This window comes from Plecotus auritus (genome assembly GCF_963455305.1).
Source record: "Plecotus auritus genome assembly, chromosome: 4".
NCBI lineage: Eukaryota > Metazoa > Chordata > Mammalia > Chiroptera > Vespertilionidae > Plecotus > Plecotus auritus.
The window spans coordinates 174,672,243-174,700,151 of record NC_137775.1 but is presented as its reverse complement, the minus strand read 5'-3'; positions in this window follow the sequence as shown (position 1 = coordinate 174,700,151).

The window sequence follows — 27,909 nt, the reverse complement described above, 5'->3', positions numbered from 1 at the left end:
CCCCAATAGGGGGCGTGCAGGAGGCAGCTGATCCGATGTTTCTCTCTCATCGATGTTTCTAACTCTCTATCGCTCTCCCTTCTTCTCTGTAAAAAGTGAATAAAATATATTAAAAAACAAAGAGTGAACAAAAGAAATATTCTCATTACCTTCAGAGGACTTATAATCCACCTGAAAAGACAGGTATTAAATAGTGACTGGCACAGAGTAAGGTCTAAAAAAATAGTAACTATCTTATTATCCACTAAAAAGAATGAGGACATTGCAGTATCGAAGGTTCAGCGATGTGCTTCCAATTTCACAGTTAATGCTCGCAGAGTCGGGACTTGATGCTGAGATCTACACTGTAAGTCAAGGACTTGTCACAGACGCTGGACTTATTGATTCACTTGAAGACTGCATTTCCCAACCAGCCATAAGGTAGCTTGGGTCCCCACAGCATTTCCGGGTTAGACATAGGTCAGGTCAACTGGGATAATGGAAAAGCCGCAATCAGTTTATTCTATATGCCCTTGTAGGTTCTTGAAAAAAAATCTGCACAATGAGCACTGATTCGTATTTGACCGCAGGACTGGTATTGAGAGAATGTCTGTTTGTAACTCAATGACTCCCATCAAGGGACTCAGATGAGAAATTGGAGAATTTAGAGCCAACAAAATTTTCACTTCCTCCTTTCTTACAGTGAGAACCTTATAAGTATGTTTACCTTTTCGCCCAACCTGCCCAAAGTCTTGGTTTCAGAATTAATGCCTAGTTACAGGGAATGCTAAACACACGATGTTGGCATCTATGTTTCCTTCTCATTTCTATGGCTCTGATGTGTCTCTTATTTCTGTTATTTTATTGTTTGTATGTCTTCTAATCTCAGCTAAATACCAAGGTAATGTTTAAACAAACTGCTTTCTCTTGATGGGCAGAGAATGCCTGCATAATGGGGGGGGGGGGGGGGGGCAACATGAATAAGGTTGATTTCTGGACAATCATAGAGTCAAAAACCCCTTCCAGTAGGTAACAGATGGGCTTTCTGTTGCTTTGGATGGAAGAAAGCCCAAGAACCTATGACCTCTTGGTTGACCTGGATCTTATCTCAAAACAAATGCCTTCCAGCCCTTTCTTTTATCTCTGTGTACATTTATGGGAATATCAGGTAAGGCACAGCTTTTATTTTTGTCAATCCTCTTCTGAGGATATTTTCCCATTATTTATTTATTTATTTTTTTTTACAGAGAGAATGGAAGGGAGAGAGACAGAGAAACATTGATGTGAGAGAAACACATCAATTGGTTGCCTTCCACACACCCTTACCAGGGCTGGGATCTAGCCTGCAACAAGGCACATGTCCTTGACCGGAATCAGACCTGGGACCCCTCTGATGCTCTTTTCACTGAGCCAAACCGGCTCGGGCAAGGCACAGCCTTTAACAGCTTTTTGGTCCCACACTTACTAAGTGTTGCAAGGCCAGTGTAGGCCTGGCTCCCAGGAGCTTGGTTTGCTTTGACTAGGATTTTGTTCTCTGTGACCAAGGCTACCTTTATTTACCTCAAAGTTCTTTGCCTTTGTGCACTAAGTCCACGTCAGTTTTCTGCAGAAAGGCTGTTCTGTTCCTGTTGCTATCGAGAAGGGAATACAAATAAAACATTTGGACTCCACTCTCAAATAAGAATATGTTTTGACTGAGTAAAGCTATAAAAATATTATAAAACCCTCCAGATTTCCCCCAGATCGCCAGCCTGGGGACAAAGTAAGGTCACAGAAAAAAGTCACAGAGCGCTGGAGTTCTGGCCCAGCCCACTGAGTGATTTTCCTGCAACTAAAGGTTTTTTCTAGTTGAAGGAGTCACTGGGGGCCCCATGATATGCTCACTGAAGCCCACAATGACCTGCATTCTTTGTTGCCTCAGGGGTCCCCCCATTCTCTCTGCGGCCCCTATTCTGTGTTCCCCCAGTGACCCCCTCTTGGCTGTAAAGCTTGTGGCTCCTTTAGAGGATATATTTTCCTGGCGCTCCATCCCCGTGGTCTCAGGCCTGGACCTGTGATTGTAACCGCTCCTTTCCTCCTGTCCCACAATCTCTAGCCCCCCTTAACCAGAGGTATACCCTGTTACCAGGCACAAAGCACAAGTACCCACGTGCTCAGTTATCTGCAGACCCTCTAGCAAGGCTCATCTCTCACCTGATCCACCTTTTAGTTAACTGGGCGCGTGTGGTGACTGTTGGTTGTACACCAGGTCTGTTCCCCCTTTCTTCCACATGGGGGGGGGTGGGCTGGTTAGAGACTTTTTTTTCCCCAGTCTACGCTGCTGCTAGGGACAGCCGAGGAACTAAGCTCTCACTGATGGAACGTGAGAGTTTAAATTTTTGGCCACTTACTTCGAAAGTGTTTGCCTTGCACATTCTCTTCCCCCTTTCTCCGGGGAATGTTGGCCTCGCTGTTGAGGCAGTATCCCAGTCTAGCGGGTCTTAGAGTGTATTCTGCGGACACCTGTATATTCCCAAGGCCCTTTCAGGGAGTCTGAGAAGCCAAGCTACTTTTAATCATCTTAGCATGTTATTTGCCCTTTTCACTGTTTTGCAGTTGTATTGTTGTTGCAAATGCGATGGTGTGTAAAACTGCTGGCGCCTTAGCATGAATCCAGGCAGGACACAAACTGTCCCCAGAGTGATCGCATTCTTCACAGCCTCGCGCTTCGAAGGAAACAAAACAAAACAACAAAATGCCAGTTTCCGTTAAGAATGTCCTTGAAGAAGTGTTACAGATAAGCAGTTTAATTAAATTGTTGCTGTCGAGTGCATGTCTCTCTCATATTCTGTGTAAGGAAAGAGGAAGCGTGCATAAATTCTTCCAATGCACTCAGAAATGCTACTTTTTGGGGGGTGGGGTTGGGGGTGGAAATCAGCTTATCACTTCAAAGACAAAAATGGATGGTATTTGTTTCTAATGATAAAATTTGAGTTTTCAAGTGAAAATTTGAATTTTGGGAATTACGTATCTGCCACCAGGAACTTGGCAGCACCTAAATATTTAAAAACGTTTCTGCTGTGATTGGTGGTGATAGTAATGAGCATGATTTTCTAATATTGGGTATAAAGGGTGTCAACATTTGGAAGTTCTGCATAACTCAGTGAACCAATAATTTTTTTAAAGTACTAATGCCTAACGCTACAAGATCATGCATTGGTTAAATGATCCACTGGAAGTGTAAAACAAGAAATTTTGCTTATTTGTTTAACAAATGTTGGCAAATGTATTCAGACATATAATCGTCACCATGCCAATGGAGTTTAAGGTAACAGAGTATGAAAAAAGTTTATTGATGTGGTTTCAGATTCTATATTGCAACTAACCTTTAAGAAACAACTACTTGAGTTTGATGTAGTATCAAAGAATGATAGTTACAATGATCTGAAAAGGCTATTAAAAGACTCTCCCTTTTCTCAGCTATGTAGTTGTATGAGGCTAGATTCTTTTCACAGACTTAGCTAAAACAACTTATTGCACCAGATTGAATGCAGAAGCAGAAGCATTCAATCATCATCTTCATGACCATCATGAAGGCTTCTATTATTGAGCCAGATATTAAGAGATTTTAAAAAATATCAAATAATGTCACTCCTTTCACTACTTTTTGAAGAGATAGTTATTTTATAAAATAAATTAGTTTCGTTAGCATGCAATGGTTTTATCAAAAATATGTTTTTATTGATTTGAGAGGGAGGAAGAGAGAGGGAGAGAGAAAGATAGAAACATTGATGAGGGAGGAACATTAATTGGCTGCCTCCTACACCCCCCCCCCTCCCCCAGGGATGGAGCCCACACCCAGGGCATGTGCCTTGATTGGGAATTGAACCGGCAACCTTCTGGTGCATGGGATGATCCTCAACCAGTTGAGCCACACTGGCTGTGCTTATCATGGTTTTAAAAATTAATAAATATTTTAAATAAAATTTTAGTTCTAATTTTGAATACAGTAAGCATCAATAGCTATTGTTCAATAAACAAGTCTCTCTGGGGTCCTCATATTTTTGAGTGTAAAGGGGTCCAAGACCAAAACATTTGAGAATTCCCGCCTTCAATGATGGCAGAGCTGCATGAACTCCATCTGGACCACAGTCTCCTTCTTGACTGGTATATGAAAGAGGATTATACCTCTACTTCATTTGAGCCACTCACATGTTGGATATTCTGCTACAGCATCTTGGCTCATATCCTACAAATATACTGGCCTAGAGAGTGATCTAATGGATGCAATTAGAGTTGTTTTTCTCCTTCAATGCCCAATCAGTGTCCCCAAGTCAAGCTTGTGTGCCTTGAGTTTCCCAGGAATAGTCTAGATAGTTGAGCAATGACTTTTGTAAACATTTTAGACAAGATCAGTCCTGGGGCAGTTGTTAGTCTTAACGTATCAAGTCAATTGTCCTTCTCTGAAGGACCTCAGCATTCTGAAAAGGTGGATTTTTAAACAAGTAAACTGCCTGTGCCTATATTCTGGGATCTCTTTTACATAAGGTTTTAATCTGCATTCTTTCTTTGTTCTCTTAATGTCAACATGTTTGGTCTAGTTGTTATGGTAATAACATTTTCCTGAGACAACAAGGAAGGCATGTGGTTTAACAAGTACACAGGGGGTATTATTCAGGACAATGGAAGAATCCTTGATTTGAATCTTTCTGAGAAAATTCCTCATTATTGGTCATCATGATTATAATAAAAGTCCCTAGAAGAGGGAATAACATTCACTAATTTCTTTTTGCTAGATGTTGCACAGTAAATAAAATTGCTATACTAAGGTTATGTTTAATCATAGTGTTCACATTCTATTGTGTAAACTCAGGTGTACATATCCTCCAACCCCCAAATCCTGACTACTCGAGAGGAGAAAACCTCCTGGTGTTTTCCTAATTTCCCTTTGTTTTATGAACCTTGTTCAATGTTTAAAATTTGATCATGTCCTTGTTTAAAATATTAGGAATGACTATTCATTTTCTCTAAGATCAAATATACTTTCCATCCTGGGCATTTAAGAATCTATATAATTTGGCCTCATTCTAACCAACCGCTGGAACTCTTAGCAGGCAGGACAAAGCTCTGTAGGCAGCTGAGTTTACAAAGGAGGAAAGAAGGGAGACTGTAGATTCATTGTCGATAATATCACCACTTTCTTGTACACTTCCTTTATTCTCTTGCCTCAGTCATACTCACCTGCACCATCACAGCCTGATTAAACTCAACTCTGCCCACTCTGCACCTGATCTTCAGTTGAGCATTGTTTGAGAACATCAGGCAACCCTGCTGAAGTTCTCCCTTTAAAATCATCACAGATCTCAAAGGGGCACGCAACAAAGACTGGCAGTTCTCCCACCTTCCTTAGACCTTCACTCTCCCACTAATTGAGCTAACATTTTTTTCTCGAACTTCCTCAGCTGGTGACCTTGACTTTTAACTTATTTTAGAACATATTTTATCTTCCCTCTGTTTAGGGAGAATCATTCTCAGTCCCTGTCTAAGGACAAAGCTCCCATGCCTGGTTCCATTATTTGTGCTTACATACCATTTCTGTGAAACAAGAAAACATATTTCCATGTTCTCCAGGAGACAATCTTTATTACACACACTCCCCTTCATTGTGCCACAGGCATACTGACTTTCTTTTTGTCTTAAACTTTCTGTCACAGGTCTCTTGCGCTGCTCTTTTCTCTGCAATGTTCATTTAGAATTCAGACCAGATGTCACCTGCCATTTCCTCACAGAAGTCTTCCCTTACCATAGTAACTCAAGTAGGCTTCTGTATTATTTTCTAGGGCTCCCATAACAAAGTGCCAAAGACAAGGTAGCTTAAACAACAGAAGGAAGTCCAAGATCAAGGGGTTGGTAGGGTTGGTTTCTTCTGGGGCCTTTCTCCTTAGCTTGTAGATGACTGTCTCCTCCCCAGGTCTAACCATTTTTTTTTTCTTTGTGTCTGTGTCCAAATTTCATCTTCTCATAATGAATTAGGGCACAACCTAGGACCTCATTTTAACTTAATTACCTCTTTAGATACCCTATTACCCCAAACAGTCATATTCTGGGGTACTAATTACTAGGATTTCAATATGTGACTTTAGTCCATAACAATACCTCTCTATCCCATTGTAGCATTTTTTCTTTGTATTTATCACTATCTGAATTTATATAATTCCTCTGTTTGTGTATCTGTCTTTGCCACTAGAATGTAAGCTCTATGAATGGAGAATCTAATGCCTGCAACTGTGTCTAGCACAGAAGTTCAATGTATGTTCATGGAATAACTGAAAAGGCAGAGAAAAGAGGGGACAAATTATAGATGCTTTGTTTCAATTTGGTAAGATTTTTGTTCTTCTGCACTATTGTTTTTTAGTTCTCCTTTTCATGCTTCTTTTTTTTCTCTTCAAACCCTTCAAGATTTATAGCAAGTCATCACTCCCCTGGACATCTTTCAAATTCCATAGCATAGACAGATTTTTCCAGTGTCTGAGTCTTCTACAGCAGTTATTGCCTGAATTTTTTGTCACATCACATCATTGAATATTACTCTTGATTGTTCTTTAATTGTTTCCTGTCTTCATTGTGTGCTTCATCTCCACTGAGATAGTGATGTGCCCAAGGGTGTCAGCCATCATTTATTTATTTGCTATGGGGTATAATATAGAACCCTAAGTTAATTGAAGCTAAATTAAACAGGCTTGAATATAATTTCCTTCCTTATTTAGCAGCAAAACAGGTACCTCTGAGCAAGGAACCATGAGTGGAGTTGGCAGCTCTGTGAGGTGTGATTTCTGAGGCATTAAGAAAAATTGTCTGCTCTGCCTACACATTTCTGCTCTGTTCTCCCCTCCACATTTGAACATAGATGTTTCATGGCAACTTTCTGAGAAACTGTTAGGCCAAAATGGAGCAAGGGTTTTTTATTTGTTTTATGTTTAACTGCTTTTTTTTTTTGAGGTATTCTTGACATATAAAAAGCTATAAATATTTAATCAACCAAAATTATGTTTAGAGATAAGTATCCACCTTGTGAAATCATCATCACTGTTAAGAGCAAAGTATTTTATTTATTTTTTAATTTTATTTTTCAATTACAAGTTTACATTCAGTATTATTTTGTATTAGTTTCAGGTGTACATATAGTGGTTAGACATATACTTTATAATGTTTTTCCCCTGATATTTCCAGTGCCCACCTGGCACCATACATAGTTATTACAATGTTATTGACTATAAACTCTATGCTGTATTTTACATACCCATGACTATTTTGTAACTGCAATTTGTACTCCTTAATCCCTTTGCCTTTTTCACCTAGTCATCCAACTCCCCTCCCCTCTGACAACCACCAGTCTGTTATCTGTATCTATGTGTCTGTTTCTGGTTTGTTTGTTCACTTATTTTGAAGAGCAAGGTATTTTGAGTGCAAATATCTCTCAGGGGAGGCAAGGTAGTGACATACACTCACATTTTATTGACTGATTCTTTTCTAGAAAATGGGGTGGGAAGGGATTAGATGTCTGAGTTGGGAAACGTGTGCTAAAAAAGAAACCTGAGGACCTGATTTACATGTTAGTCAGAGTCAGCCCTGGCATGGACTAGCAGGCTGAAGAATTGGAAGGTATTTCATTGAGTTAGAATCAGTGTTGGCTGAGTCTCTGCTCTAGGGAACCAGGCTCAAATCTTCATCCTATTAATATGAGCCACACAACCTTAGGGAAATTACTTCACTTTTCTGAGAAGTGGTGTAGGGGTAAGAGATTGGGCTAACCGGTTTATACTTAGGGATTGATATTCCTTCCTTATATGCTACCTTAACAAGGGCAGTGGCCCTCCAGCTTTTGAAGTGGAGGGGTTATTTTTTATTTTCGAGAAGGTTTAAAGTTACCAGGATTTAAATGAGAGGAGAGGGGCAGATAATGAAAAATCTCTGAGTAAGTTGGAGTGGGTATGGGGTGATGGTGCTGATAACCGGCTTTGAGAATGCTGTTGCCCTAGAGAGATAGCGGGAGAAACTGGTTCCTTCACCCCTAGGGATTACAGTGAGCAATGGAAAGGAGGCTGACCCGAAGAGAAAAGCAGTTCTATGATTATCCCATTTTAGAATAAACTAAAGCTCAGTGAACTGACTTGGATGAAAGTCTCACAGATGAAATCCAAGCCAAGTGCTCTTTTGATGACTTTATACTGTCTTTCCCGCACACTTCAGAAGTGACTTAAACTGCAAAAGTGCTGAAACCCTAAGAATATTCTAGAAATCCACGTGGAACTTCTCAGAGGTAAATTTAACCTCTAACTTAGGGTGGGGGATGACCTTGTAAATAGTTTAGAAATACAATCTTTATGTTACATCAAGATTTCCTTAGTCCCCACCTACTTTGAGGCCAATTTTATGCTCTGGACACACACACCACTTCCTGCCATTTACCAACACAGCCTTGACGTGATGGGCATAATGACTCATGGTCATGTAACATTCCTTTTAGACACATATCAGCATGTTTGTTATTGCATGACTGCCCAAACACCCACGGAATCTAAGAAGGTGAAGTAGCGTTAATGTTGATGAATGTAGTCCCACTCATTTCTCTTTTATTCAAATCAAACTTGAATTGATCACTGTTTGGGAATTCATTTTTGCTCTTAATATGAAGTAAGGAATAAAGGCTGGTTTCAGTCTTTAGAGTCAAACCATATTTTGGAACTATTTTATTTGGAAACCACACCTATGTCATAGCAAGGAAATCATTGACATGAGTCACATGACCCAGCTTGCAAGAGTTGGCATTATACAGTACGACCTATAATAGGTCATCAGATGATATCCTATAAAATGCCCATTAGCTACTCAAGGTGGAAAAATGGCTTGCTTATACCTGAAGTAGGTAATATGGGTCAATGAAATGGTCTGATTCACCTATCTAGGCTGTAAATTTCATGCCATAAATCATGGCCAATGACTGGATTCTTCTACATGATTTCCTTAACTGGTCCGCAAATAGTATAAAGTATATATCATATCTACACCATACATTGGATTAAGGGAATGCATATTTTATGTCAACCACAAGGCCTAAAGGTATTAGTATACAATAAGAGTCAAGTAAATGTGCATTGATTAATTTCATATCATTTGTTAAAATGCTGAAAATGTTTTAATAGCCCCCAAAATATTTACATTTGTTATTTTTAAGAGTAATAGAGACATTCATTTATTTATCTATTCATTTAATTGATATTTAGAATATGCAATCCAAGCACTAACTCTAATCCTTATTAGTTGAGTGAACTTTGGCAATTTCTGAACCTTTCTGCCTCAGTTTCCTCATATATAAAATAAGGAAGATAATAGTACTTACCTCTCAAGTTTGTTGTGATCATTAAATGAAAGAATACCTATGAAGTGCTTAGAATATTATTTCAAGCATTATGAACACTGACATTATTTTTGGAATAGGAGACACATTGATTATATTACTGTGTAAAAAATTATCCTAGAATTTTGTGGCTTAAAACAATACCTGTTTATTATTACACAGTTTCTGCAGGTCAGGAATCTGAGTGTGGCATAGATAGATGTTCACAAGCTGCAGTCAAGGGTCTACTGGGCTGTAGTAATCTCAAGTCTGAACTGTGGAAAAATTTGCTTCCAAGCTCACACATTGTTGGCAGAACTTAGTTCCTCAATGGCTGTTGGCCAGTGTTTGCCCTCAGTTCCTTGCCATTTGAGTCTTTCCAACATGGCAGCTTGCCTTGTCAGAGCATGCAACTTGAGAAGTCAATAGATTAGAATTGGCTTGCAAGACTCAAGGCACAATCTTTTACAAACTAATTACAGAAGTGATATTTCATCACCTTGCCATATTTATTGATAAGATGTGAGTCACTAGGTTCAGCCCACACTTCAGGAGAGGGTATTGCTAAAGAGTATGAATACCAGGGGTCAGACATCATTGGAGCACATCTTACCACAATGGTGAAGGAATTAATACAACCTATAACAGGTCACCAGAAGGTATCCTATAAAAATAAAAAATTGTGATAAGTACCATGAATTGGAAATATAATGTTGATGACCAATTATAATATTGGTACCTGAATTGAGTTGGCATATTTCAAATGAAGGCATCTCTGAGGAAATAATATTTGTTTCAGATTTGAAGGATGAGTTGAGCTAGCCAGGGGTGGCGCACAGAGAGGCAAGAGCCCTCTTAGAAGAGTGAACAAATGACAGGTAGGCCCTGAGGTAGGTGAGTACCTGCAGTGGCTTCTCCATGGGGCGTGGTGTTATCACAGCATGGTGGCTAGTTTCTGAGACAGAATTCTCCAAGAGAGTGCTCCAGGGGAAAAGAAGCAGAGGCAGAAGCTGCCAGGTCAGGCTATAGGGCATCCCTTCCATGGAATTATATTGATCAAAGCAGTTAAAAACCTCGATCAATGTCAAGGGAAAGGGTAACAAGTTCTAACTTTGGAGATGCAACATTCTTGTACAAGAACCAGCAGAGTTATTTGGAAAATTACAACCACAGTGGGTGATTTTAGCAAGAGTAATTTAGATTTGAGTTAAAAATTGGAAAAAGAAGTAAGAAAATGAAGAAAGTATGTATAGATACCCCTTTAAGAAGCTTGGGCAGGGCTGGGAGATGAAACTTAAATGGTAACTGGAAGAAGATGGATAAAGAAAGGACTTCAAGAGATGTTTCTATGTAGCAGGAAATGATCCTCTAGAGAAGAAGAGTGTGAAGATCATATAGAGATGGGCTAGTGGATAAACTAAGTTTCTGAGAGATGGGAGAGGGGAAAAATCTAGAACACAGATTTGGGAGATTGGTCTTTGATAGAATATATATATTAAAAAGGCAGAGTAAGAAAGTGTCAAAATTCTTGGCGTGGAGGGACATAGATTTACATATATGAACACCGAAGTTATTATTTATCATTAGCTTGAGAAAAAAAAATAAGGAGACACATCATTTTGAGGCAACCAGAGACTTACTGTTGTTGTGAAATAATCATTTCCTTGTTCAAACAAAGTTAATGACCTTATTTTTCTAGAATGTTAAGAGAATTGATATGTTAAGTAGAAGATTGGAATAAATTCTAATGTCCTTCCAACTCTTAATATTCATGCTTTTATGATCTTGCCTTCAGAGCACTGAGTCTGAGATTTCTCTACTCGCAGTATGATAATGGATTCATCTGAGAATAGGTGAATCATTTTGATTACATAGTAGGGTGGGTGTCGAGACATCCCAAACATAGGCAATCAGACCTTTCTCTGTATATAATAAATTAATCCCTCTGAGGACAACTATCAGTGTTGCTTCAAGATTTGACTCTAAGTATGCATTCTTTCAGATCACAGTATTTTTCCTCTATTTAGAGTTCTTATCATAACAAAATCCTGGTTGAGGGTCAGGTAGGTTAGGTTCACTTTTGCACAAAATCAAGGTTTTTTTTTTTTTTTTTCATTTTTCATCTAGCTTGGCACAAAAGACAGATACAGTAGAGGGATTTCTTCTGAGTATCAAGAGTTCACTGGATGCCACCCAAGATGTTGATTCAGGCTGGGGTCTCTTTATAAGATTTAATGCTTCATTTGCACTACTATGATTATGCGGGTGTATGCTAGAAGTTAAAGGCATGAATTTGGGTGAAATAAGGCAGTTATCTGGAGTCTAAGGCATGGGTGTTATGAATAGCTAGTTTAACACCCTGAATCTGCCAGAATGAAACTCACTCCTATAAGGGCCAGAATGCTGTATATTTATCAACACTCTGCTCTCATACCAGTCCTGTATTTGAAATAGCCAGATGCACAAGATTCCATTTCCATTGCACAGAATGGGGACACCTGACTTAGGTGTGCCCAACTTCTTGGTAGACATTACATAACCACTAGAATTATAGAGTCAGTGCCAAGGATTGTTTTTTATTTTGGCATTGGAAAACAAAAGGGTCTGGGGTTTTCTCTTAGTCCTGACAATGTCATACTTTCCAGGAAGATGGGCAAAAATGTATGAATTATTGGGTTGTTTCTATTATGCCTTCTACTAGGTTATCAAGTGTTTTTTTCCCCCCATTAAAAACAATGTTCTATATATTCATTGTTTAAACTGTAGACTGGAAGTATTTAAAAATAAATAAATGTGTTTTTATTTATTTTTAGAGAGAGAAAGGGAGAGAGATAGAGAGATAGAAACATTGATGAGAGAGAGGAACATCAATTGGCTGCCTCCTGCATGCTCTCTACTGGGGATTGAGCCTGAAACCCAGGCTTGTGCCCTGACCAGGAATTGAACCAGCGACCTCTTGGTTCCTGGGTCAATGCTCAATCACTGAGCCACACCAGCTGGGCGAGACTGGAAGCATTTTAACAGCAGGGACTGCGCTTCCTTAAACCCTTTTATATCTTAGTGCCTTCTCAAGACTAGGTCATAAGTAAAAAAGTAACTAACCTCTTGAGACTTCTTTGATTGACTAAGAAAGAGGATTTGATTCCATCTGTTAAAAAAATGATTAAGGCCCTGACCGGTTTGGCTCAGTGGATAGAGCGTTGGCCTGCAGACTGAAGGGTCCCAGGTTCGATTCCGGTCAAGGGCATGTACCTTGGTTGCGGGCACATCCCCAGTAGGGGGTGTGCAGGAGGCAGCTGATCGATGTTTCTCTCTCATCGATGTTTCTAACTCTCTATCCCTCTCCTTTCCTCTCTGTAAAAAATCAATAAAAATATATTTAAAAAAATGATTAAGGAAGACACATTAGTGATACCAACAAACTTATTTGTACTTCATGAAGTGGAAAGTCTCCATTGTGAGAACAGCAAAATGGGTGAAAGGCAGGACATTTTTATAGAATGAAGAGTCAAGAACAAGGAAAAGAAAAATTGAAAATATTAGCTTGGCTGGGGCCACATACTCAGCTTTGTTTGGGTGTTTGGGGTGAGAAAACAAGAAAATACATATAGAGCCCAGAGTTGGCTTGGCATTTGGGGACAGGCTAACTGGTATACTGCATTTCTGGTTAAGCAGAGCATTTACAGGGATACACATTTATCTAACTTTAGTTTGCTGGCGTGGCAACATGGGCAGGAGAAACTTCATCATGGGCCTAGAAAGTTATTTTAACACACCCGATACATTAAAACTTGGACTTTAAGTTTCTATGTCTTCAGATTATTTTAGGTGTTCTAACAATTGAAAGGTATAGAATGAGGCTGCACTCCTTCTCCCCAGTGAAGAGTTAGTGGGTCCAAATGAGGGGGAGAGGAGAAAGCAAGAAGCAGAGGAGAGGCCCAGCCCTGCAGTGAGGACTTACTTCCCTAGGCCATGGCGTATTGCCCACCTGGTATATGGTGGCCACTTGGTAAAGGTTGGTCAACAAATGAATGAATGTATGAAAGCTGAATTAATCTGGACAGACAAGTTGGGTTAGCTCCAAATTGTCCCTCTTTTCTTGGGAAAGCTGAATTAAGTCCAGCTGTTCTTTAGACTGCCAAGCCACTTTTGGGCAAGTTCCTTTCTATTTCTTCCATTTCTACTCATTTTCCCCTTGAGTGCCAAAGAAATAAATGCTGCACCAATTATTTATTCTTTATAGGGGTTGGCCCTTTGTATTGGTCATTTTCTTAATTGTTCATATTCTGCATATTTACTTATTTTTCCCAAGGCTGTTTCATTCCCAGTAGCACCTTCTGTGACTCCATTGATGAAAGTGCAGAGGGATTTCCTATCTGGGTTTCTACAGATTTTCTCTAATGCCGGTTTTCTTATCTAAGCTGACAACACTCACACACACACACACACACACACACGCACACACACACACACACACACGGCTTTGGAGTTTCAAATGACTCAAGACGTGTCTCCTTCATTTAGAACAAACTATTTCAAAAATATGGGTGTGCAATTCAGCTCTTTCTCAGAAATTCTGCTAGGCTGTTGGAATATATGCACATCAATCAGATTCACTGATCTAATGTGACACCTAACCAGCTGGGTGAGAACATATTTGTAAGTTGATCTACACAACAGGAGCAGCCTCCTGGCACCCATAGGCCCTGCAGGATGAGATTATAGGAACTAATAAGGAAAAATAGAAACTCTGAATCGGAGCACCCCCTGACACATGGAACCTTCCCACACTCTTTAGCCAGCATAACTTAAAAAAGAAAATACTTGGCATTAGAGTCAATTTTAAGAAAAAGACCAAAAAAAACCAACATTCGTTTATTTTCCAATGCTAATCATAGTATCTTCCGATTCTTGTTCACTATACTACTATCTTTAAAATAAAATGATTATAAGACACATGCAACTTTATATTCTGTTCTTTCTTTGACCTTTATATCACCACATTTTCTTTGATAGTTTATCTTGCGTCTTTCCTCTCATTTACCCTATCTCCCCCTTTGTCTTAAATATTAGCTAATACTAGTCTTAATACTGCCTAACTTTTGAATTACTTTGCAATCCAATGGACAAAACCAGCCAAAGCACAGCTGTATTCAAACTTCCTCTCTTAATTTTTCTTTCCCCCCTCTCCCTTCCCAGCCCTTCCCCACCTTCCTCTTCCTCCTCCTCCTCCTCCTCCTCCTCCTCCTCCTCCTCCTCCTCCTCCTCCTCCTCCTCCTCCTCCTCCTTCTTCATTTCTCCCTCTCTCTCTTTCTGGTACACAGAATAGGATTGATTTAATGAATCATACTCCCAAGTTTTTAAGAAAATAACAATGTGTTTAGGCATGGCCTTTATTTTATTACCTTTCTTTACCTCATCCACAGACTTGGGTCCCATTGATAGACTGTCCCTATGTTCGGGTGATCATTTGGGGCATTTCCTGACTACCAGGCACTTCAGTGTTCCTGGGGCAAGTCTTTCTTTCTTTTTTTGAATTGAGGAAATTTCTTCATTGATTTGATGGTGGTGGTTTCGGTGAGAAATACAGTAGAACAGTGGTTCTCAAATTATAGGGTGCTTCTTATCACCTGGAGTGCTTGTTTAGACAGATGTGACCTGCCCCACCCTCGGAATCTCTCATTTAGTAGATCTTGGGTGGGGCTCAACAATTTGAATTTCAGATGATATTGGTTATGATGGCCAACTGCTCTTTGAGAACTGCCTCATTAAAGGATTTTCACCTTTATACCCAAGCACCAGTGAAAAAGAATTGGAGATTATTTAAGAGAGAGTGATTTGCCTCAGGCTAGAAACCCAAGGATTTACTCAGCATTTATATTATTCTAAATTTGGAGGACATCTCTGCTGTCAAAGCCATTTAGCCCAGGGAGGAAATGTGCACTTTTATTGTTTATTTAGCAACGAGACCAGGTATGTTCTTTTATTTGTGAGTTATACATAAAACCCTATAAGAGAGTCCAAAAACTAATCTCATAAAATGTGGAATTCCACTATTTCCATGTTAATGAAAGAGCCATGGAGGATAGGGGTGTACAGCCAATGGCCTCTTATCCAAATGTGTGTTAATTGTAGGCCAGTTATCCGTGGGATTCACTGTAACATTTTAGTTATTTCTAATCCTTGTCCTCTTCAAATTGGGATAATAAAAAATGAAACTTTTGAGACATGGAATGCAAAAAAAAAATCAGCTGATTTGGCTAGCAGAGAAATACGCAGAGGGAGGAGCAATATTGGAGATTCAGTAGGACAGGGAAAGATGCAGTTTCGGCAAAGTTACAGAGATCTTCTCTTTCCTCATCCCTTTTTCTTCCTTTCCTAGTTCTTTCTACAAATATTTATTGCAGTGATGAAAAAGGGAACAAAGCTTAACCCAGAACCATGTACATAGATGCTCAATAAATATTTACTGCATTAACTAAAAACTGAATGAAGAGGTAGATACTACATTCCCTAGGAGCGGAGAATAGATGACATTACTGCTGAGCATCATTGTCCAAGCCTGAGGGGACTTTCCAGATTTCCCTATATCCCATATTACAGCAGGAATAGTATTCCACAGTCCAAACTCATGTAGTGATTAGATCTGAGTGTATGTATGGTGCAAGTGGCCCTGAGAGCATGACTTGATAATGTTAGCAGCCATTAACATCTTAGTCTGAATTTGTGTTTTCCGCCAAAGGTGACTCGCCTGGGACATTTTCCGGAAAAAGAGAATCTGCATTATTAGGAAGAAGATAGGGTATTTGCACACAAGGCACTTCCTGGGCAGGCTGCTACCAACAGATACCCCCGGCCCTAGGCTCATAGAGAAAAGATGGAATGCTCAGAGAGGGTGCACTACACAGGGAGGGGAATGATGCAATTTCTGTACCTCTCCGAGGATCAGCCCACTTTTAGGTTTCTTTATCTCAAGAATCATCCAATCACCCACAGGGCTGTTGTTGTTAAAACACCAGTTGCTGGACTCCATCCTCAGAGACTCTGATTCAGTACCTATGGGAAGAGCCCCTGACTGTGCTTTTGTAACAAGTTCCCAGGTGATGTGGGTGCTCTTGGTCCAGGGACCACAATTTAAGACCCTTTGCTTTAGTCATTTCGGAGCAAACTGCCATCATTTCAGTTAATAGTTTACCTTTGTTAATGAGGCTAAAAATATTAGAAATGGCTGTAATATATTTTTAAAAAGTTATATGATTTTAAATGACTCATATTTACTAAAAATGTATTAAAGACATGCTGTTCTTCCCAGCAGAACATATATTGTTTAAAAAGTTTTATTATGATCAAGTCCAAATTAAAAAAGTAGATTTGTTTTAATTAAGAAAGAATATTCACATATGTTATGTATTGGGAGAAAAAAAAACTATGGCTATTTATTTTGGAGCTTTCATATCTTTCAGGTTTAGTAGGGAATAATTTTCCTACTCCATTGAACTTTCTTAGAAAAGAAAAACCAGTCCCCCTAATCATAGATAAAAAATGAAGGTTAAAAAATAATGTGGCCAGTGTGTGTGTGTGTGTGTGTGTGTGTGTGTGTGTGTGTGTTCACAAATAATCACAGAGGAAAAGGAGACCTGTTGGAACTTTTCAATAGCACAAATGATTTAGATATGTGTAAGTCAGGTATATATTTAATATTTAAACTTTCTATCTTAGCCTGGGAAATCCAGCATACAATAACCAGAAATTTTCTATAATAGTAAACTTCTTATCTTTTGTATCTTTTTTATGTTTTAACAACAGTTCCTTGAACAAACATTGACTCAGTGTTTTTAATCTAAGTGGAACCAGTCTTATATTTATTTTCCTTTTGATAAACAGCTCTGAGGAGAGGATGTCTTTTACATGAATTCCATGACAGTGACAAGAATCATAATTCATATTTGCTTTCTAGTTATTCAGAATTTGGTTTTGTACAAACTGCTGTTTCTTCTGATTACTATAGATAAGTTAAGATGCTGGTATCTGCTCACAAATGTTATAAACTCACTTTGAAGTATTCACAAAGCAAGTATTACCATTTCTACATTACATATTACATCCAGGAATTCTGGACTATGAAATTGGTTCCCTATTTGTTCCCTACTCAGTCTGGGTTAATATTAAGAGAAGTAATTAAATCAAGGAATAGGTGATCCAACAATTTTAGCCAACTTCATGACCAAAGCCTGTTGATTGCATGGGTAGTCAATATACAGAAATAGATAGGAGACAGAGTGAGAAGCCAAATCTATTGAACAATATTCTGAGTAAATCCAAATTAATTAAACTATTATGGAGAAAAAATAAATTTAGAATACTATAAAGACATCCTAATTCTCGGTTCCGTGTATTCTTCATTATGCATACATTTAGGCGTTATGGGCTACAACTTCCTTAGGGTCAGATTTACTTTTATAAAAGGGAGTTTTGGAATTACGTACTAGAGGAAATTTCCCTGAGAGTATATGTTTAAATACAGAGTATAATCGCTCAACCAGCTGCTTTTGTTGTGGAAAAGGCATAGAGTTGAAGAACTTACTGTAGATTTAAAACATAAAACAACACCCATTGTACTGATAGAAATAAACAAAATTCTGGATTTTAAAATTTGTATTATTTTATGTATTTTATATTTATTTTCAGAAATAAAAAAATTGAAAATCAAAAGTCATTTTGATGCTAAATTATTTGAAACAGAGGAGGAATTTTGGAGGCATGTAGGGAAGAGGAAAGGAAACGTGACTGGGTCTTGAGGGGGAAGTGAGATAGCAACGTGGCTTTAGTGGAAGGGTACTTTTTGGATAGGTGATGAGGAGAGAAAAACATTTCTACGATGGTTCCCTAGAGCAGGCATTCTAAAAACCTCCACAGTCTATCAGGCCTACAGAAGATAGCAAGATTGTGGAGGTCATCATTATTGTTGTTATAATTACTTGTCTGCCAGCCAGCTCTTCCTCTGTCCTTTCTTCAGCTACTGAGTATGTAAGCCACATGTGGTCACTTACACTACTCCACCCCTGGGGCTTAAAAACAATCTACATCGAATGAGTGATTCAAGAGAGCCAATGAGCATCCCCCTCTGTGGTTCCAGGGGGTGCTAGTCTGGGACTGCTACCAGCCAATATCTCTTGCCAACAGAGAAGTCTAACTTCCAGAAAAAAAAAAAAAAGAAGAAGAATGAAGCCAGCACACGAGGAAAAGCAGCAGTGAGCAGATATGAGAGATGAATGAGAGAGAATCCTGGAGGCAAGGAGTCCTTGATTCCTGCAGCGCTTTTGTCAGTCTTGAGCTGACCCCAGTAAACATCTGTTACTTGCTTTTTTGCTTAAAGTAGTTTGAGTTGGGCCTCCGTTACATAAAAGGAAACAGGTTCTAATCCAGGTGTCCTTCTTCCTTCATCTGTCCTCACCCATCATGATGACTGGCAATTTGGTGTAGGAAAATATTTTAAAATATTGCTTTATGTAGTATTTTACTAAAACTGATATGGTACTTTCCCCTACTGTATTGAGTCTATATTCCTTTGGCTTAATATCAAAGCCCCAAAAGATATTACTGGTGAGCTTTCAGACTTCAAAGCACTAAGTGATCTAAAGCATAACCTAAGAATAACGAAACATCCAGTGCCCTCATCCATTTTGGAAGCTGTAACGTGTTTGTCTTGGGGAGGGACACAATTCTTAAGGTTGTCTAGTGGGAGGTGGTTACCAGCCTTGATAACATCTGGGTTGAATCTGAATTTAAATTTTGGACTTATATGTCCTCAAACGTCTAAGACTTTCCTTGGAGGGGATCAGGGCTTTCAAAGAAACTGGAAGTTTTTCCCACTTGAGGTTGCTGCAGACCAGAAAGCAAACGAAGCTGATAAATGCTAGAGTTCACTGTCTTTGCAAGTTCCTTTCCCAGGTCGCTGAGGGGCCTTTTCTTTGGGAGAACTTTGCCATTCTCTGAACTCCTTTACAGCAATAACAGAGCACTAGAATGCAATTTCCAAACCCTCAGCTGGTTTTTAGAAGACTGGTTGTTTAGCTCTTGTGCAAATGCCTTCTTTAATGCAGAGACACAAGCCAGCATGTGTCCGGTTCACAGACTGTCATGATTTATCACCTCAGTATCTGGGAATTGGCAGGCTGTTTTCTGTTCAGCAGATTTTCCTTTATTTTTTGAACCAATGCATTTTATTCAGATGTATTAGAATTCATATGCTTTTCATTAATTTGCAATTAACTTATGTCAAGATGTTATTTTATAAGAGCAATTTAACATCCATCAAACCCTCTGAGTATTTTTTTTCATATGCTCTGGGTTCCATTTTGACCTTAGAAGACATTAGGCATGGTATCAAAGGCAACTGACTCCAAGGTGAAGACGTGGGCTTGGCTCAAAGATGAGAGCAGAAGATTGCAGTAAATATTAAAAGGAAACCCAATAAAGTTTAACTGAAGAAGTAGTTAACTAGTAATTGAAGCCTGGGTTCCAATTTAGCTAGCTGTGAAACAAAGAAATTGTCTTGGTTTTCTTTGCTATGCAGTGGGACTAATGGGGAGTTGTTTTAAACAATAAAGGATGTAAAATTATAAAAACATCTTGAAAGAAGGCACACAAATCAATAAAAATAATCATCATGATGACTGAAGTCCATCAAACCTTTCTTTCTCAGTTGTGATGACAGACTTACTTGATATGGAGATGAATGCTTCCCCTGGCATGTACTCTCCAACGTATATTGACTAACATGGGTGGTGATTCCCAGACACTTCCCAGTTCCTTTACTTTGTATTTCCATTAATGCAAGCTTTTTTGTTCAGTTAGATAAGCTCAGGATTGTGAGTCAAAATTACATGTTTGAGACAGAGAATTGAACACAAGTCTTCTACTCAATCAATGCTTTTCTCTCTCTTTGGATGAACATGAGGGCAGGTGGGGGTGATATGAACAGATGATGGAGAATTTGCCTAGGAGATATTGCTCATCTACCTGCCTGAATCAGAACAGGACCATTTTTCCTTCTTAGGGTTGTTTAGTCAATATACACATACATATATAAATATATGTATTATAATCTAACAAATGCATTGATGATGTAACTTTTACTGGAAGTTGTTAGGTTAGTAATTATTGAACCTGCTTTATCCTCAGTACTTTGATGAAAAGAGATTGTTCTTTTTTTAAAATATATTTTTATTGATTTCAGAGAGGAAGGGAGAGGGAGAGAGAGATAGAAACATCAATGATGAGAGAGAATCATTGATCAGCTACCTCCTGCAATGCCCCCCTGCTGGGGATCAAGCCCGCAACCCCGGCATGTGCCCTTGACCAGAATCGAACCCAGGACCCTTCAGTCCACAGGCTGATGCTCTATCCATTGAGCCAAACTGGCGAGGGCAAAAGAGATTGTTCTTTTTCTTATTAAACTAGGAAGATTCTCGTGACATCGTTTTACCCAGAAGAATCTGCTGAGTGGAGGGGGAAGGTGCTTGCAGCTGGGGGAGGCGGTGCCTGGTTACAGCTCACTTCTCCTCACTGGGACTCCTGCAGGAGCCTTCTGGTTTTCCTGCCCCTTCTGTCCTCGTTCCCAGTTACCCTACAGGCTGCTGCCAACATTTTCCTTCTAAAGTACAACGCTGATTATGTAATTCCACAGAGCATACATCTTAATAACGCCACATTGACTATTAAATTAAATATAAATATATCAAACTGACATTCTGAATTTCTAAAATATGCTTAATTTTTTTAGGTACTTAATAAGATCCTTTAGTTTTTTAAAAATGCTCTGTTGAATTAGATTACTTGGTCTTTCTCAGAGATAGCCTGCTTCTTTTCTCTGGGAAAGTCATTTTTTTCTCTGATTATTTCTGTTGAATTCCTTTATATTAGGTAAGGCCATCTCAGAATCCCACTGCCTCCACGAAGCCTGCTATGTTCTCCCAACACCTATTTGTGTAAATGATGAAGACTTGTACTCCAGTGTGAGTGAGTGTGAGCCTTGCAGAGACAGGCCTGGTGCCTGTCATCTTTGTCTTTTTTTTTTTTTTTTAAGATTTTTAAATTTCAGAGAAAGAGAAGAAGGGAGAGGGAGAGAGAGAGAAACATTGATATGAGAGTGAAACATCAATCAGCTGCCTCCTGCATGCTCCCTACTGGCGATCCAGCCTGCAACCCAGGCATGTGCCCTGACCAGGAATTGACCAGGCAACCTTTTGGTGCTTGGAACACCTGACACCCAACCAATGGAGTCATACCGGCCAGAGCCCATCTTTGTCTTTCTTGATATTGATAACCCTTGTATTGACCATGTAACAGACCTCCAATGATAATTTCTTGAACTGAAAATTGAGACTGAATGCTTTCTTCAACTTTTCTCTACTCACCTCATTATTGTTATTCTCTAGGATTAAGCTCGGGCCTCCACAAATTCTTCTGTAATAAGCTCAGTCAGTAGCTTCCCTCCTTTACATGATAGCACATTTTTATTTTATTATTCTTCCCACTATTTGACTCCAGACTCTTATTTCCTGCTTTTTGTTTGTCTTGCTTACTTTCTCATGCATTGGCTCCCCATGTTGCATTGTAAATTTCTTAAAAACACAAACTATTTGAATGCATAGCGCTCTTCACACCACCTGGAGAATGCCCTGTTTTGACAGGTGCTCGATTGCCCATTATTGGTTGACTAATCCCAACAATAGGAGAAGTGGTCTAAGGAAGAGGTCAATTTTGTCATCTGCTGTGATTGGACCTCCCAGAAAGTACAGATGCTGTAGACCACCAAGAAAAAGAAGGCTAATGATCGCAAGACCAGAATTTAGCCTAGATTAATTTACAATACATCTTTATGGTACAAATCCTATTTCAGATTTTTGAAAAGGTTCAGGATGCACTTAGATTAATTTCAATTATCGAAATGAAACAAATACACATTAGAATTATTCAGAACAGTTTGTCAGAGATTGCTAAGTGAATGAGTGGAAGGCTTTCAACTTTAACAAGAGAGAAGGGTGGTATTGGTGAATTAATTCTTCCTTGGAGGATAATACCTACAATTTGGGTAGCAGCCACCAGTTGAGTGGACCAGGCTGATAGTTTTAATGGGAGGTGCATGTAACCCCTGGTGACGTAAAGTATTATATAACAAATTCCTGCACTTTCCCTCACCCTCCCCCCCCCCACACACACACTTTAGGAGTTTCTTATTTAAATGTTTTAAACTGAGAACCAAACATGTATTTTTTTTAAAGTTCCCAGCTGATTCTGATGTGCATTTATAGTTAAAAGCCATTGGTTTGGAGTGTGGGACAACTTCATTCCCAAGAACAGGTTTTCTTCAGGTAAGGATAACAGAGACCAAAATTAGAACACAAGAAGCACTTGACTTTGCGATTTCTATGTAGTTCGTTATGAAAAAAATGATATGTATCTTGATGAGTTTATTGTGCCTTGTTAGAATATCTAAGTTTGCGTCAAAGAGGGAATGGAGGATGTACCTGGCAAGTAATAACTAACGCAAGCTCTGTGCACTTGTTCACTTTCATTCTGTCTTGAAGGCTTTTGTGTCCTCTCAGTTATGGGAGACTTTCATGGCTCCAGCACCCTTTCCTGCTATTTCTAACTTCCATTCAAAGGGAAAGTGTGATGTTTCTTCTAGAAGGTCCCCTGTTGTTCAGCATCCTTAATTGCCCATAGTTCCTCTTTCCTTTGCACCCTTGACCTGTGGACTCCTGCTTGGCTACTGAGTTTTTGGACTCTTTCCCATTCTCTCTGTCTCTCTCTCTGTCCTTCTTCCCCACTCTGCCCCTGAATTGCCTTCTAAAAAGAAAAATGATATTCTTGGACCTATACTTGTTACTAGTTTCCCCATTTAGAGCCTTGTTCTGTTTGTTTGTTCTATGGCCTTCTTAAATGGGCTACACACTTTTAAATCTGAATGCTTAAAATCATCAAACAAAGCTGCTTTTAAACAGGATTATAATGATGTACAGTGGTTATTAGTATGAACTATGCTTTAAAATTTCTCAGGGAACCACAGCATTACTATAGAGGGAGGTAGGCCTTCTCTATGAAACAGTCTTTCCACAGAGTCCTTTTGGTACTTACGTACACTTCGATGGGGGTTATTGAGCAGACTTTTATTTTAGAAAAGCGTTTTGTCAAGATTGAAATTTCTCTGAGCACTTGAGTAGCTCATGCGCCCACGATTGTGGAAGACACAATGCAATCCTTAAAACAGCCTCATTCACATATTTTATAGGAGGAAATTGAGGGTGAGGGCATTTCATAATGTGCCCAAGGTCAGCATAACTGTTTGGTGAGCATTTCGTCTCTCACTCCTTGCAGTTAAGTCAGCATCCACTTGGCACGAGGCTAAAAACACAGACATTAAAAAGGAGCCAGATTTGGAGTGTCTACCCATAGTGCTTCTTCATTCTGCATGAGGAGCGCTGCCACGGCACATGGATGATGCCATTAAAATGAGTCCTTATCACCCGCTGATGTGTCACAGCGAACACACGCATTTCCTTTCCACAGGGAGGAACTGCCTCCGGGAAACGGACAGGCTCTTAAAATCTAACAGATTTCTGTAGGCTCTCAATTCAGTTCAGGAGTTAACATCACTTTAAACAAAACAACCCAATTCTGCCTTCAATTTTGTTGAATGGAAATAGTGAGAGAGTGGACATCCTTGTCTTGTGGTCCGTGAGGTCTGAAAGGTTGGCGACCGCTGGATTACAAGACTTGTTTTCTGACTTTAGAAAACATCTTGGGTGGATTCTATATATTTCTGGTCAATTTCGATGACTGTAACTCAGCCCAATTTTCAATTTTCAGGTTCAGGTCTAATCCAAAGCTCCAACTTTTTCTTGCTCCATCTTTCAGGCCCAAGCACCTCCTTGACTTGGAGAAGGGAGAGGGGAAGGAAGCATCCCTTGATTCAGCTGGCCCTGGGTTAGATCTCTCCAGCTGGGTGGATGCTTCTCCACTGGCCTTCAGGGCCTCTGTGGGGTAGCATCCAAGTGTGGACCTTCTCCAGGGGCACAAGGGTGTGTTCTCCCCACTCACTATCCAGTTCTTAGATGCTGGAATCCCAGACTGTCCAGCTCTGGAGTATAGAAAGTGACATGAAAAAAGAGCTCGCTGCACGCTTCAGTGGTGGCCCCTACAAGGCAGGCGACCATACAACTCAGCAGCACCACGGACTTGGGCTGTGAATGAGCTGTGCGGTTGGGTGTAGGCAGTTTGTTTTCGAGTCTTTCATTTCCAGACAAATAGCAGACACTGCATGTGGTTATTTATTTATTTATTTATTTATTTATTTATTTATTTATGTTTGCTCTTTCTTTTTCCTCATTTAAGAAGTGCACAATGCTGAGGCTGTTTTGTTGTGGTTTAACTAGACATAGTTTGATTGTAATGAGATGCAAGCTGAGGGGAGAGAAAACTTCCATCTGTGAAAATGAGAAACCACAACCAACTCTGAAGTTTGGGGAGAAAAGGAAGCATTTTGATATAGAAATAGCGAAGAGGCTTAGTGACGGGACCAGGAAAACCTGTCTAAAATAGGACCTCCACAACAGTGTTGAATGGAAATAGTGAGAGAGTGGACAACCTTGTCTTGTTCCTGAACTTAGAGGAAAAACACTCAGTCTTTCAACATAGAGTGTGATGTTAGCAGTGGTTTCTTCATCGATGCCCTTTCTTGGTTTCAAGAAGTTCCCTTCTATTCCTAGCTTGCTGAGAGCTTTTATCATGGATGGAAGTTGAATTTAGTCAAGGGCCTATTCTGTATCTATTGAGCTAATTATGTGGTTGTTCCTTTTGTAGGCTCTAGAACTGATGAATGACATTGATAGCTTTTGAAATGTTAAAGTAACCTTGTTTTCTTGAAGTAAAACTAAAATGATTGTGGTGTTTTATTTTTTAAAATATAAATTGGTTTAAATTTGCTAAAATTTTCTTTAAGAATTCCATGTCTACAGTCCTGAGAAATATTGATTTTTTAAATTGGATATCTTTCTCTGGTTTTGGTATTAATCTAATACCATAGAAGGAGTAGGGAAGTGCCTTTATTTTCCAGAAGAGTTTGTGTATACAAGACATACTAGACAACTGCTTTTATAAGTGATCCCTTTGTCTTTTTTTTTATTTTTCCTATCGATTGGTTAATAGGAAAAAAATTCTTAAGTGAATCTTAGTTTTATATTTCTGAGGATCATGAAAATTCACATGATTTGAATTATTTTATAAACTTATGCTTGTAAATGGTAACATTTATGTATTTTTTTAGAACACTGATATGTTCTTCAAAATACTTCATGCAAATATTATATATATATATATTGGCAAGTGGATAAATTGTTATATACTATAGTCTTATCATGGTATTTTAGGACTTAAGAGTAGAGTACACAGATTAAGTTGAGATTCTGTGTATTCCTTTTGAGTAGCTTTATAATACTACTAGAGGCCTGGTGCACAGATTCGTGCACCAGTGGGGTCCCTCGGCCTGGCCTGCACCCTCTCGTAATCTGGGACCCCTCTGGGGTTGTCGGACTGCTGGTTTCGGCCTGATCCCCACAGGCCTGAGCACAGAGTTATTAGTGTAAATGGCTTTTAAATATCTATATAATAAAGAGATAATATGCAAATTGGTCCTAACAGCATCACAGTAATGACCAATTTGCATATTAACAGGCCAGCAGGAGACTGTGTGCACAGCAGGGGGGCTTTCTGTGCCCATGCACCCGCAGGGGTGGGAGTTAGGCCTGTGTCCCGGGCAACCGTGGCGCTGTGGCAGGCAGTCAGTCAGGCCTGTGTCCCCGGCGCCTGCAGCAATGGGAGTCAGGCCTGGGTCCATCACCAGTTAGAAGGCATCTCAGGGTGAGGACCATCACCTCAGTCAGAACCCAAGATGGTCACCTGGCCTGGCCTTCCTCAGAGGCAGCCCCTTTCCTCCATGTACACTGCAGAGGACAGACAGGGATGCTTAAGAGGCTGGGCCCATCCCTACCCTACTCCCCTGGCCTCCTTCACCTGTGGCCCCCACGGAAGGGTATGTGTGAGAGCCCTTCCCCTTGATACCTCTCACCACTGTGTGCGGCCATCCCTCAGCACATAGGCATATTGGCTTTCAGACTTGCCCTACTCACTTCCTCTCACCCCCTTCTGCTCTGGACAGGGCCTTTGGAATCCAGGGCTCGGGGGTTTTACAACAGAGCTGGCATGGGAAAGGGTAAACAGCACCAAAGATGGCTGATATGGCCACCCACCTCTGCCTCAGCTTGACCAGTTAGTTCAGCCTCAGCACGTGGCACTCAGTGGCGGGGGGATCCCTACTTCCCTAGCAACGGCTCCAGGGCCTCAGCTCCAGTGCCAACCTCTTCTCCGCCTTGGCCCTCCCCACAGCTGGTGCTTGTTGCAGCTCCGTGTGCCTTACTTAACCCCCTTCCTTCCCTGTTCCTACAAAGGAGGCTGCATCTTTGTATGTTATATTCATATAAACTTTGTAATGTCTTGGGAAAAAAAACCCAAAAAACAAAACGATGACCAAGACAATGCCACAGTCAACGTCTGGAGTCCGGCTCAGGAGAACAGAGAGAAGGGAGAATTCCATAAGTTGGCTGATGCCAAGATATTTCTGAGTGACTGCCTGGCGTGTGACCGCAGAGGAAGGAGTCCAAGTTTCTCAGCAGAATGCCAAGGACTTCTTCCGGATTCTGAACCTTTGCTTTGGTTTGCAGAATTCCCTGCTCCCCATCTGTCGGCTCCCTCCTTCTGAAGGGCGCTGTCATCATCACATGGGTGCAACTGGAATATTGTATCTCAAGAGGATTGCCCCAATGTACGTATCCTTTTATCCGACGATGAAAAAAATCCCGAAGAATAAGAATGGAGACAGACTACTGTCCTTTAGGCTTAAAAAAACCCCAGAAGTGTCCTGCAAAGAGCTGAGAACAGGCCTAAGCCAGCAGGCGGACATCCTCTGAGGGGTCCCGAACTGTGAGAGGATGCAGGCTGGGCTGAGGGGACCACCCCCCAGTGCATGGATTTCGTGCACTGGGCCTCTAGTATATAATAATAAGCAGAGGTATAAGAATCAGAGATCTGTTATGTGCCCCCAAATAAACTAATTCTGTGGCTGATATTGTCAGGTTATATAGTAAGAGGATTACCTATTATGTCTAAATGGGTAACTGGTTATTTCTGGAGTGTTTGAAATGGAAAAAAATATTTAGTGGCATTGATATGTGTAACACTTTAAAATGTATTGGTAATTTCCTCAACATCCTATGAGATAAACAGGAAGAAATTACTATTATGTAAATTTAGTATCTAGGGCATTAAGAATTTAGGTAATTTTCCAAGTCTGTACAAGTAGTCACGATCAGAATAGCTTTTGGGTTTTCAAGGCAAATTTACTCTTCAAATTCTGGTCTATTTCTGTGGCTATCCCTGTTTTGGTTAATTTAAAACCAAGGTTACACACCAATCCTTAATTTGAACACAATTAG